The sequence below is a fragment of the Corvus brachyrhynchos genome, unplaced genomic scaffold, assembly GCF_000691975.1.
Source record: "Corvus brachyrhynchos isolate BGI_N302 unplaced genomic scaffold, ASM69197v1 scaffold370, whole genome shotgun sequence".
Lineage (NCBI taxonomy): Eukaryota > Metazoa > Chordata > Aves > Passeriformes > Corvidae > Corvus > Corvus brachyrhynchos.
The window spans coordinates 1,276,213-1,285,718 of record NW_008235977.1 but is presented as its reverse complement, the minus strand read 5'-3'; the positions used below and the strand labels follow the sequence as shown (position 1 = coordinate 1,285,718).

The following is a 9,506-nucleotide window of genomic DNA, read 5'->3' as shown; positions in this document are numbered from 1 at the left end:
ATTTTTGGATGTCCTTCTAAAAAGCCACAAGATATCAATTGCACTTATCACTGGAAATCTTGCAGTTTGCACAAGAAAAGCCACAGGCTTTAATTTATACTAAAATCATGTAAGTATTCTGTATTTTCTTCTCAAGGATAACACTATTCACTGTCTTATAATTAAAATCTCCTGTTCTTGGTAGAAGCAAAAAGGCTATATTGGTTACAGATATCTATTTTTCTTACAGCTTTTCTTCTCTGTAAACCATGGGGCATGCCAGTATCACCTTAAAAACAAAAACATAACATATGAATATGTGCTTGTAGATTTTATGCATCGCTTACACATCTTATGTTAGAACTAATATGTCTTAGTCAGCTATTTAATGTTATGTGACCCCTTGCTCTTGCATTCCAATGTCACCAGTGTCACACCATTAAACATTAACTTGACAATTATTTTGAAAAGCACAACCTGACTTCATTAACCTTTTGTAAGGACACTTGATGTTAAAATATGACATTATCTTGTTCTAAGCCTAACGTGCTGATGCACTTCATGCTTTATTGCTCTTAATGCTGTATTAGCAGATACAATTCGCCCTTTCATAGAGATAATGAAATCATTATATATTTATTTGGCCCTTGGGTCTAAGATGCAGGTATACTTCAGTGTTTATTATAGAAGCTAACAAAACATTTTGGTGGGATATTAAATCCTTAATTGCTTTCTGTTTAGAGATGTCCATTAGCCATTACTGCTGAAAATGCTAAAAATACCAACAATACTTCCATATCCCCAGTGAGACTGAAACGGGGCAGTGGCCTGTATTTCTTGCTAATATTCAGGGGAGGTTTCCTCTCCAAGAGTCTTATTTTCCTGAATAATTGGTCTCAACTGTCCAGTTTGGCCTCTTAATGATTTCAAATATTTTATGATTTAATAAAAGAAATTAATAAAATAAGCTTGATACCAATTTCAGCCTAGGGCTTTCTTTTCTCTCATTCTGTACCAGTAGTGAAGATGATTGCTTTTCTAGCAGGAATATTCTTCCTAGGTATCTTTTCTAGGGAGTGCTGTAGAGTTCATCACTGTGCTCTGATTTCCTCTTATTTGTCTAGGGACTTTGGGTTTTGTGGTGTTTTGTTTTGTTTTCCTTATGGTTCATGCAGGAACTAAGCTCTAGGCTAAAGAGATATAAACAAAACCAGAAATTATGGGGGTCTTATCTCTCAAAGTAATTTTTCTTTATTAATTTTTGTGCTGATGAAATCCTAAGCAAACTCCTTATTTGGTCAATTTAGGAGAAGGAAGAGGTAAAGAAGAGACACCAGCTGTCAGATGGAGAGCCTTTTCGAAAACCTTTAGACCAAACTTTAAGGGACACTCAGTGTAGACAAGAGCAGTATTTCTGATTTAATCTTTCCTGGGATGTCCCTGGGACAAGAACCAAACTTTAAGGGACACTCAGTGTAGACAAGAACAGTATTTCTGATCTAATCTTTCCTGGGATGTCCCTGGGACAAGCGTTTGTGAGACACTACTCTGTTGCTAGTTGTCAAAACTGGATCTGGACAATGAAATGGAGAAAGAGAAGCTCTCGTTATTTTCCTGCTCACCTACGCCTCTTTCTTTTTCCTGTAACTCATGTGCTCTGGCTGAGCTGGGATCACCAGTGAAACTTCTGTGCTTTGTCTGGAGACGGGCAATGCATTGACTCTGAAAATAACATCAGGGACAATTATCCATACAATGAACTCCCATAGTAAAGCCCTGGATGACAAGATTAACTTAGAGGTCACATAGCTAGGTACAGACCCCTGAGCTGGGTTTGCTTCTGGTGCCTGAGCCATACAGCTCTGCCATGCTGTGCACAGGTGTTTCCTCATTCTAGATACATCAGAACTCCAAAGCAGGCAGAAACTAGAGACACATGTTATCTCTGCAGAGTGCTGGTGAAACTGCTACAGGAATTCTGTATCTGCTTCTGGTAGATTTGTTTTTAGCTTACAAGGAGTACAGACCTTGAAAAATATAAAATCTCTTCTGTCTCTCAGTCCTGGGCAACTATGTTTGTTCAGATGCCTCCTGGTTTTTTTATGTACAGGATTCCCTTATCTCATCTTCTTGGAGGTGTCCAGTTGAAGCATGACAGGGGACTGTGTCTAGAAGGATCAAGAAGGATCTTGCTTTGAAAGCATTAGATAAATCAGATTCAAATCACACTGATAGCTATGTAAAAAACCTAACTTTCTCTTTCCTTGGCCTCTTCCTCAAAGAGAGATGCCCTGAATAAGAATCCACAATGCTTTGCCTAATCTGTAAGAATAACATGCAGTCCTGTTTCTTTTCAATGTAGTTGTAAGCCATATCTCAGGACTGGAATGCCAGTGTCATTGCCTGTACACACTAGGAGGTAAGTGACTGCAGCACACAAACAAAAGAATTTTTATTAATCTCATTCTGTGATTGTTGCTTTTATCTCCTAGTATTTAATGATGGGAATGATGGGAAAGCTTTTTTTTCTCTCATGCATATGCTGTAATGCTTGCAGGTGACTCCTTTGTGAAATAGCGTGAAACTTCCAGTGAAGTAGTACATTGTGCTGCTGGAAATACACGTTTTCTGGGAGTCATTCTCCGGGTAAGACACCAGAATGTCATAGCTGCTCTCTTTGTTCCTCCATTTCTCAACTGCATCCTGTTTGACCCAGCAGCGGGCAGAATAACCCAGGCTGATCAGGAACCAGCTGCCATCTCTGCTATGGGTACGGCCCTTCAGAGGAGCTCAGCGGTGGCCGTTCACAGAAGGGCTGTGTGTGGCAGCAGAGCTCACTGCCAGTTCTGAGCAGGTTGACAGCTACATTGGTGACAAACAGAAAACTCAGTGTCATTTCAGATACAAAAGCTGCTTAGAAAACAATTCTCAGCAAACTGAGCTCACAAAGCGCTCAAGATTGAGACGGTAGAAATAATTTCTATGACTTCCACTCCCATTGCCAAGAGGAATCAAGCCTTCTTGAGAGAGGGGAACTCTGAATTGATCCAGATATAGAGCTGAGGAGGCAGAGAAGGTGAATGCTGCTGGCAGCTGGGCAGAGAGCCAGCATGCTGTTCTCTTCCAGACTTTCATGGCTGCACAGAGAATAGCATCTCCCTCTACCATTTAGTAAATTTATGACATCACCAGCTGTAACCAGGGAAACCCAGAAATTACAGATTTGGATCTTGGCAGCTAGGTATAAAGAGAAAATATCTTGCTCTTTTGGGGGTCAAAAAGGAAAGCTGAAACAAATTCCAGAACAACTTTGAACTGGAACAAAATTGAGGTAGATCAGTAATTCCCAACCAAACAATTTGCCTGCTAAAGTGACAGTGTGGTCCCTCTTACGTTTCTCACAGAAAACAAACATAGGGGATCAAGTGCAAGACTTGTAACTTCATGCAGCTTAAACATATCCTTCAGACATAAGACCATTACTGTTGACTTACAATTTCAGTTCTGATCAGTGGATTTAACAAGTTGCTGTTAGGGATGTGATATCCTCTCACCAATGATGTTTCAGAAAGTGCTGATTGTTGCTTCTTGAGAAAGAGTTTGCTGGTGTTTCACAGCAAAGAAAGTATGTAGTGTTGAGTTTAGATAAAATGGTGTGCAAATACCATTACTGTTCTGATGAAGTATGTGCTTTTAATAGCTTTTAAAAATGTGGGCTTTGTGAGAACTGATGTTTTCAGACATGCATTTTATGACTTTTAGGTGCTTGAGATTTTTGAAGTTATAGAAATCACATTTTTGTCTTTTAGTAGCATTAGCTAACATTTTATTTATTTTGCATGTTAAAATGAAAACACTGCTTTTTAAATGGGTTATTATTTGAGTATTGAGTAGTTGAGACCCAGCCGATAGGAGCTCTTGTGCAGGTCTGTTTGATTTCATTCACACTGCACAGGATGTACAGGTGTGGTGTGTACTTGAGCTACTGAGAAACAAATGCATCTTTGCAACAGATGGAACAAGCTCAAGTGGGGACTCAAGCTGAACTCAAGTCTGGAATTGTAACAACTGCTTTGTCTCTGTTAATACCTGCAAGGCTGTGGACTGTATGTGACTGGAGATCCCGGGTCAGAAAGGTGGAGGCTGTTATGCTCACCCGATGTGCAGGAAGATCTGAGACAATCTGTATGGAGTGCTAAAGACCTGTGGACTCACTGTATTTGGCTATATCTCCACTAAGGCGCAAAATTATGTATGAAAAAATCCCCCTAAATCTAATCTGGTGTTAAATATATCCACGATGAAAGTTCTTGAGTGGATATTGAGCACATTTCTAGTGCTGTTCCACAACTCTTGTCTTAAACAGCACAGGAACATGTTTAATCTGATTTGTGTCCTCCATACTGAAACTCAGGCAAGATCTGCTTGCCAAACAAGGAGTCTCTTTCCCCTGTTTTGTTGGTGGCCTTGGATCCTGGAATTTCTATGTCACAAGAACAGTTTGCACACAGTCTGGATCTTGTTATCTCCAACATGGTTCAATGTTCCCTGTTGTGCCTTGTTTCAGTGGGATAATGACCAAGGAAACTGCTGAGACATGGATGGATTGCCAGGGATATGTCATGAGAAAGCTGTCCAGAGTCCTCTGCCCACATGCTGTGATGCTGGCTCACATTTCCAAAGCAGGGTTGCAGACAGAGGAGATCATTAGTGCTCTGAAGAACTCAGCTATCTATGCAAGTTCCTTTTTTATCCTTTAGAGTGGGCCACTTGGAAAGGCTCCTTTTTTGGTCCTCTTCAGTTCGACTGCTGGTTCCTTTTGCTTGTATGCCCAGTCATAGCCCTGAGACTTGTGACTGGGCCTGACATAGCCACTGGGGCTGTTGTCATGGTTTATCTCTCTGGAGTGGTGGAAATACCATTCTTCTCAACTTTTTTTTTTTTTTTTAAAGGACATCAAAGATGTTTCTGACAAAGAAGGAATTTAATTCTTAGGAGAATTCATGGACAACCAGGATGGAGTTCCACATGCATTTCAGGTTGCAGATTTGCTCTGAAATTCCCACAAGGAAGAAAACATTTTGTTTTGTGTGGTAATTTCATGGTGTTTGCAGTCTCTGCCATGGTTTTAGAACTTGCTGCACTCCTGTGGTCTGCACATACGTCTCCAGTCCACTTTCCAAATGCTGTGTCCACTGGAGCTACTCTTAAGTACCCACAAGGGATCAGTAGAATCACAGAATCACCAGGTCGGAAGAGACCTTCAAGACCACCAAGTCCAAGCCATGCCCTAACACCATGGCACTGACTGCTACGTCCACTCTTTTTTCAAACACATCCAGGGATGGTGACTCCACCATCTCCCCCAGCAGACGATTCCAGGACTTTATCACTCTTTCAGTAAAAAACTTTTTCCTAACATCCAACCTAAATTTCCCTTGGAGCAGCTTGAGACTGTGTCCTCTTGTTCTGTCAGTTGTTGCCTGGAAAAAGAGACCAACCCCTACCTGACTACAACCACCTTTCAGTAGGAAGTACTTTGGCCCTGTGCACACCCCACACAGGCCTTTAAGAAAACAAATCAATATGACAAGACTGCATTAATCAGACCAATATATGATACTTATTATTTTATATACACTGGCTTTTATAATTGTAAATTACTACAGGGCACCTTCACATTGTTGCCGATGTACTCCCAATATGTGGTGCAGTGGAACAGGAGGGGCAGTTTTATAGGACATACAGGGACAGAAAGACAAGGAGCTTCAACTGGATGGGAACCCTGTCCTCTGAAGAAGTTACTTGTGAAGAGCCAGAAAACAAATCATTAAATCTGGTAACTGCATTGATGTGAACAGGTAACACAAATGGATGCAGCACAATTCTCTCCATTTCTTCTGGATAACACTGTTTTGGAGAGGGTAATAAGGAACATTTCTGCTGTGCTGGTTATATTTATGATAGATTAAAGCCCCTCTAAAGATGACACTCTCTTGTTCTCTTCTGTGACCTTCCAATGTATGCTAGGTCTTGGTTGCTGACTACGGTAGCAGCACAGATAATCAAGCTTTTAAAGGCCCTATTTTATAAATCTAATAACAACATTAAGAGAAGCTGAGGTGTATTCTCCTCTTACAGTGTATCATTAAAAGAACTGGTATCATATTTTCCCTGTAAAATAGCTCCTAAAAAGTATCTGGGCTGACTTTCAGGCTCCAGTGGGATGACCATCAGGGAGGAAACCTTCCTGCTTCCTTCTTTGGAAAGACAAGGACACTGCATGAGAGACACTTTTCAAAGTATGCCTCACCATCAGCCCTGTGCTGAGGGATTTAGTGCCCTGCAGCTAGGAATACTTAGAAGTGTCATGCAGAAAAGGGACTCGAGCCAGTTCTGAGTTGCTAAGTTCCTCTAAAGGGATTTTGCCAAAAAAGGAGAAGAATTTATTACCTATTAGAACATAATTTGGCTGTACTATGCAAGCAATTTAATAAAGTCTCTGTATGTGAGTACTGGCAGTCTTTGAAATGAAAGAAGTAGGGCTGCTTCATCTGCACTGAAGAATTTTTGCTATTGACTTTGCTGGAGCCATGGCTCTTCACCAGTTCCATATCCTGAAGGCCTAAAGTGCCCTTAAAAGAGTGACTGCAAATTTATAAATCATAATCAGAGTCCTCAGTTGACATGACAACCAGCACCACTCCTGCTTAGGATCTCACCCTGCAAACCTGTAACCCCCTATCTATAGTACCCACTCAGGAGATTGCTTTGTCCCCAGCTATTTTTACTGGATTTTTTTTGGACCATAAAGAGCATCTCCTTTCAAAGGAGTGTTTAAAGGCAAATTATACTCCTGAGTATGTAGTGTTTCAGTGCTTGGGCTTCAAACACTCTGGAACAGGCTGATTTGTTTAATAGCTGTAGTCCTGACTGGAATATTTTTAAATAGTGTAAACATTCCTACTAGTTTTATGGGTTGCTAAACTTTTTCTTTTTTAAATGTGGGTACAAATTTAACTCGACAGCGTACTTTCCAAGGCTCCATTAAATAGGGACAACTTGCTATTGATAGAGTAATATCTCTGAAATAGCTTTACGATGTCTTGCAATGGAAGACTTTTCATTAACTCCGACTGGAAAAAGAAACCCAACCTAACACGTATTTTGAGTGCTTACTGTGCCTTAATGTCTGTGAGACCCCTGCTGGTGGAAAGGGGAAGAGATGGGAACGAAAAATCCAAAGATAATTTAAAGGAGAAAGGAATTTATTTTCGGAGTATGTTGCGTTTGCCAGTCACTGTTACTATGCAGCCACCAAAGACCTCAATGCTTTGAAACTTCTCACTTACAGGTTGCAGTTTGTTGGTGTTTTCCTCACATAACTGCGTTTTACCTCTCTTCAAGTGTGTTGGTGCTGCTTTAAAGAGCAGTATAGAAATCTTCAGTTACACCATCTGGTTTCAGTTTTCCTTAATTTGGTGTCAGGCAAGATCAAGCTCATACAGTTCAGATAATTAAAAGGGACAGAGTTAAACCTGCTGAATTTTAGGGATTTAAGCCTTCCTTATCCTCCTGTAAATTTTGACCTTTACAAAAGGAGCTTCCCCCCTCCCCCACCAAGAAAGTGGAACATAAAGCAAATGTTTGCTACTTTTCCAGAGGAGCCAGATTCCATGCATTCTGGCTGCTTTTCACTGACAAAAAATTATTCCAAAATAATTTGTCATTATTTACAGAATGACGTTGTATGTTACTGTAACAATAACATCTAACTTGGCCCTTTGAAAGTTACATATTTTCTCAAGAAAAACATTGATCATGATGACCTTGGGAAAATACAACCTCAAGAAAGTAGTGGATGTTTGTGATTATTTTGAAATTCCTGGCTGGAACAGTTTCCCATTGAGGCAATTTGTGCTTGTGTCACACCCCATGGAGGGGTTCTCTTGCTTGCCCTGTCTGCAGCCTGGATCCTGAAGAGGTAACGAAGGAGCAGGGGCAGCTTTAGTCCCCTCTGCTGAGGAGTTCCCTGGGGAAGGAAAATATGCTGTGCACAAGCAGTATCGGTAACTCATGTTTGATTGTCTGCCTGATGATGGGATAAACAGAGCCGGGATGGGTACCAATCCATGCCCTGTAGACTTGTTTCCTCTGTTCCCGGGAGCGTGACTGAGCCTTGGGAACAGTTACTTAGTGGGATCATTGAAAAGGTTTAATGAGCTGCTGAATTCTTCCTTGTCTAGTTTCCTTTGTCTAGGTTGCTTCAAATTATCATTGAACTTTATTATTTTTATACGCACACAACTTTTAAATCCACACAGATGACACTTTTTGTGCTGAAAATGCATTACACACTTCTCAGACCTTGCAGCTGGTTGAGCACCAATGAAGGAAATAAATTTGGTAACTGAGCTGGGAAAGAAAGGTGCTTGGAGATGCAGTTTCTAGTGCTTTCTTGTAGATATTCCCATCAGACCATACAAAGAACTCTTCCTGTCTATATTAAGAAAGAAACAGGAGAACATAAAAATTTTAAAAAGTCTTTTAAAATTAAAACCTTTGGGAGCTTAATTAAATGTACTGTGAGAAACATGTGCAGTTCACTTACAGCTATTGACTTGAGGTTTATACAGTATTGCCAAATCCTGGAATGAATAAAGCTTTAATGTTGGAGCATTTGTTTGGTGCATTTTCTTAGGCTGAAGCAATGAGAAAATACATACCTAGATTCCCCATATATACTAAAAATGAGGGGTTTGGATTGCAAGTAATGAAGATGACTTGTTTAAATCTTGCAGTTCTCTTAAGAGAAATTTTTCAATCAGTTCCTTGAAAATTTGGGATGAAGATGAAGAACAGCATCTTGTAAAGTCTGCATTTTGGTTGACATGTAGTTGAGATGCGGGTCATTTCAGCCTCACTCATGCTGGATGCTCTGTTCATGCCGACTAACATGCTGGATTCTGCTAAAGACACACTGTGGAAGCGTCAGCAGGGCTTTGGTTCCTCATCAGGAACGTCCTTCCTCTTATTTGTAACTGCAGCGCACACCCGCTTGTCCACTCCTTTCCCCCCGTTCATTTCTTTTTCTGCGAGTTCCAAAGTGCCATCATCTGCCAAGGAAGCCTCTCTGTTCCTCCAGCGGTCACTCGCACCTTCCGCGCGGGGTGTTTCCCGTGTGCCCGTGAGTTGATCCCGCGCTGGGATGGGAGCGGCTGTGCCGGGAGCGGCGGCCGCGGGGGCCCTCTGGCGGCGGCGGCGGCACACACAGCCCTGGTTCGCGTCTTGCGCCTTGCAGGGGTCTCGGTGGAGACGCTCGTGTTCCAGCCTGGAACAGCGTCGGGAAGTCTCACAACTCGTTTCTCAAGAGCAAGAATGTTTGCTGTTCTTTCGTGATCGGCACAGGTACTGTTACTGACACGTTCGGTTTTACAGCGACACAGGGTCACCTGCAGAAGCAGCTGGTACCTGGTGTCTCCCAGAGGTTTGGGAGTGAGAGAGGCAAGAAATAAGAGCGTACAAAG

General features: G+C 41.4%; 1 long non-coding RNA gene across 1 annotated transcript; it reads left to right on the top strand.

Moving 5' to 3' along the window:
- The first annotated feature begins 1,438 nt into the window (after positions 1-1,438).
- Positions 1,439-8,658, top strand: LOC108445258. Its single transcript, XR_001860062.1, has 2 exons — positions 1,439-2,625; positions 4,547-8,658. It is a non-coding gene; the product is annotated as an uncharacterized LOC108445258 (long non-coding RNA).
- The last annotated feature ends 848 nt before the right edge of the window (positions 8,659-9,506 follow it).